Below are 4,576 nucleotides of genomic sequence, written 5' to 3' on the forward strand. Positions count from 1 at the left end.
CTCTTTCTCCTACACATAACATCTACTAACTCTACCAACTTACCAGTTAAAGACCCTATGTTCCAAGTGGTTAACCTAATTTTATGGTCTTGGACTAACTTCTTTACTCTCACCCGTCCAACAAAGCGAGGGAACTCTTGCCTATTTGACACCACACTCGAGCGCCGGTGTGACGCGTCGCTTCTGGGCGACGACCTAGCAACCCTTGCACATTTATCACTGCCTCCGGGCCTAGAGAGTACAACGCGTCGCTCAGTAGGGAACGCCCCAACGAAATTCTCATATTGGTTCATTTTCATAGGATATGACAAAGTTTTTATGCTGGCTGTCACATGCCTACTGCAACCCTCCTCCTTTATCCGGGCTTGAGACTGGCAGTGTATAACTACACAAACGGTAACCACTCCCGAAGTAAATTCATCTAGAGATCCAACTTGCCAGTAAATTGTTTTATGCTACCAGGACAGCAACCGTACTAGGACTCTGTTCCTTAGAGAGCGGTCTCTCCCTATAATAAATGAATCAAAGCAACTTTTATGACTTTTTTTATCCAATGACGACTGAGTACCTTGCGAGCTACTCGTCCAATCAATGAATGTCAGGTATCCTTGATGATGTACTTGGTCTGATACTGGATCTGTTGTCTCCAACGATGGCTGGTACCCGAGTGGCAGTGGGCCTGAGAAAAGGTGCTGTGCTGACCCCTTCTTATCAGGTTCAACTCTCACCAGGTGTCTTTAATTGATGGGCTCCGTAAAGACTTGGGTGTGAGTGCCCCCACCGCGAAGACTTTGACTTAAAACAAATTGAGTCATTTAAAAGAGACATCATTACTCTACTCAACAGTCAAAAGCGGTGGGAACCGGAGCTAATTGAGACTAGGGTTTAGTTTAAATCATGTAATTTTATTGCTAAAAAATTAGCTTCCATGGCGGTATTGAGAAAAAGTTGTATTTGAAAAGAAACTTATTAATTGATATTGCTATAGTTTGGTATTGTAAAATTCTTCTAGTCATATACTTCTACCTAAGACTGGTAAAGGAGCCGAACAGAAGGTGTTCAACCTCAGCTAGTTGTTATGGATCGAATCAATTTAACAAAAAAAATGACTTTTAATTAATCGATTTTTGATGCAATATATGCCGTTGATTTTTTCATTGAGCTAAAAACACATCTAAACATAAAAAATGTTAAACTAATATATTTTCTACTAAATAAAGCATAGAAATCACATTTATCTTTTAAATTAAACAAAAAAAAATGCATGCAAATATGTTTTCTAAGGGGGGCTGGGATGGTTTAGGAGATAAATGGTCTCTAAAGATACACATCACTCATTTCTATAGTACACGTTTATTTTTTTATATTTTCATGTCACAATTAGGGAACTTATTCCCAATTCAATTGAGCATTTTCAAAGTGGAGCAAATTTTCAAATGGGCCACACTTGGGACACCGGCCAAAGCATTGGCCTATTATTATTAGGTGGGAGAATGTGAGCCTTCCCTTGCAGTAGTCTATTTGACCAGCACCTTGGATGGGTTTACATCACTTGAAGCAGTCAAGTGAACCCATGTAAAGAGGTCTCTTTCAAACTTTACTATTTCATTCACGTGGTACACATCCAAAAAGCAGAATATTATCTAAAGGCAGAACGTTTTGTTTTCTTCCAAATTTTGTTGGGGAATCTGCACAAGAATAAACAAAACCAAATTTTCAAAAGTACCAGAAAATAGGTCCAAAAAAAAATTAAAAGAGAAAAGTGGACAAGATAAAATGAAGTTTTTTTTTTCAGATGTTACCAATAAATATAAATATCACAATAAAATGTTGATGTATTCATTGAAATGAGAGAAGTCCTGGAATTGGTGTTGTGTGTAGTCTTTTTTTTTGTAGAAAAGTGACAAAGTTCTTGAAATCCACTAGAAGCAACTTGGATTAGACTTCTCAACACTCTTTAGGGACAAGAGAGAAGTGTGAACGTGTTTGTTAGGTGACAGCACACAAAGAAATTATTGTCCATTTCATGGTCAATTTCTCAGTTCTCCTTTCAACTAGTTTGAGTTAGACACCAAGCCAGACAAATCTTTACTTTTCAACAAATTTCTTACATAATTGACATTTAAGAAACCATTCAACTAGTTTGAGTTAGTGCACGTCACCTTGTGTTGGAACTTTGCAAGTTCAAATCCCAATGGTATCATTGTATAACCGGTAGGGGTCTGTTTAACCCTTGCTTGCCTCTTCAAAAAAAAAAAGTGTCTGAGAGAGAGAGAGAGATGGGCCAGGATTGAAACATGAAAGGTTCATGTCTGGATTCAATTTCTTTCCCCCCCCTCCCCCCCCCCCCCTTTTTTTTTTTTTCTTGTCATGAAGTTTCCACCGAAACAGGTAATGTTCAGGTGGGGTCACCTGACACCTAAGTCCACCAGTGTACCTCGAACTTAAGACAAGACGAAGGGGTCAACACCTTTTTCCCAAGCCCACTACCATTCAGGCGACCCAGTACGGGTAATTAGATCTTGGCCAGAGCCATATTGTTAAGTTATCCCAACCTAAAACCAGAACCAATTTAAGATAGCGTCCAGGTTTAAGTGCTCCTCTTCCAAAACCAACCCCAACCATAACCTGAAACCAGTAAAGAATTAATAGTCTTAAAACATGTGTTGCCCGCATGGCCAGCAGGGTGGTTGTGAGGATGCTGAGATGAAGGCACCGGATCAAGCCCTGCTAGCACATGGGTGTGTCTGCAGCTTTTAGAAGTGGGCCATGCAAGACAGTGGTCGTGGGGCCCCACCCCTTGTGGGGCCTCATAATGTAAGGCTATGTTTGGAAGCCAGAGATGGGAGGCGCTCCCATCACCCCTCTCATCTCATCTCCAACCCCGGCTCTCAAGAGCCTAATTGGATACGAGATACAGATGCGAGTCAAATCCATATTAGGGAAATCCACATCTGATTATCAATCATATGTCATATATGTCTCACTAAACATATTTAGGTCCAGTCAAATATCCGAACCATTGATATGCTTAGCAAAACAGACAATCAATTCTGTCCCTAGTAGTGCCTACCTAAGAAAAGTTGGGGGACCAATATATTGTTCTTATTCTAAGATTCCAGTGATATTTATGGCTGGACATATTTACACGGGAACTCTCCATGGGCCATCTCACCTTTTTGTGGGGTGCGTCCCCCCCCCACCGTCCAAAGACCATTGGATTGTACCTTCACCTACTTTGACCTCCCTCTAGGATGACTTGGCCAGTTCTACTCCTCTTGTTCTTGCATTCAAACACAGCAAAACATCCTCATGTCAACATTGACCTCCCTTCTTCAACCTATATAAGAGCCCTCCCCTCCACAGACCTGTCCCCTTAAGTCTTGTTGCACCTCTAGCAACATCCATTACCAACCGGAGTACCAAGCTGCTTACAAAGATCCGGCACCATGTGGAGGTCAGAACACAGAAATGTGGTTGATGCCGGAAGCCGAAAGCCATACAAGGGCATTCGTCGTAGGAAATGGGGGAAGTGGGTCTCGGAGATCCGGTTGCCGGGTTCAAGAGACCGTCTATGGCTGGGCTCGTATTCAACCCCAGAAGCAGCAGCCATAGCGCACGACACGGCCATGTTCTGCCTGCGAGGGCCGGATGCAGTTAACAGACTGAACTTCCCCGACAACTTACCGGCGTTCCTGAGGCTGGACATGTCACCAAAGTCCGTTAGGAGAGTCGCTACCGAGGCAGGCATGACTATGGACACAGAGCTGACATCAAAGTCGCAGGAGATCAACACCAACACAGTGCAGGAAGGATGTGAGAGTAGGGAGACTCAAGAGTGCATCATATGGGATGAACTGGAGGGGTTCAACAGAGGGTACGTACTGAACCAGCTAAGGGAAGAGGAGTTGAGCATCTCGGTGGATGATATGGAAATTTACATGTAGAATTTTATGTACCTTATTTTTATATGCAATTGTTCGGGGTAATACATTCCTAGACATATAAACTATGTTGAACCATGAAGGCAAATAAATTGTCCCTATTCAACTATGCGGCTTCAAAGGAAGCAGCACCTCGTGCATATTTTGACATATGGACTGTTCGAATTTGGATCGGATGTGGTGAATACCAAATCCGACTAATTGGATATTGTTTAAATGGATTTGGGTTCAAATTGGAACTTGGATGGTGAAAAACATGCCAAATCTGCTTTTTTACATGTAATTGGATTCAGATATTCATCAAATCCACATATCTGTTGGATTCGGTAGCAAAATATCAAAACCATATCTGCATCTGATTACAATCGGATATGGTTTTGGATTATCAAATCTGACCAAAAGAAGTCGAATTTCATTGAAATCAGATAAAATCCAATCCAAATGACATCCTATAAGAGAGAGAGAGAGAGAGAGAGAGAGAGGTCAAATGCAGAAGTGTAGATTACGCTACAACACACTTTGTTATTAGGAAGGATTAAAAAAAAAAGATAGTCAATATGTCTGTCCCCATACAGCCACACCAGACCGGGTCTTTTTAGGTCATTTTCAAAGAATGGTCAAACCATGAAACT

The 4,576-nt window shown here is 41.6% G+C and overlaps 1 pseudogene; it reads left to right on the forward strand.

Moving 5' to 3' along the window:
• Positions 1-3,378: 3,378 nt before the first annotated feature.
• On the forward strand, positions 3,379-4,022 carry LOC149847500 (ethylene-responsive transcription factor ERF019 pseudogene; annotated as a pseudogene).
• The last annotated feature ends 554 nt before the right edge of the window (positions 4,023-4,576 follow it).

The sequence above is a fragment of the Nuphar pumila genome, chromosome 2 (assembly GCF_984573655.1).
Source record: "Nuphar pumila chromosome 2, dmNupPumi1.hap1.1, whole genome shotgun sequence".
In the NCBI taxonomy this organism is placed as follows: Eukaryota; Viridiplantae; Streptophyta; class Magnoliopsida; order Nymphaeales; family Nymphaeaceae; genus Nuphar; species Nuphar pumila.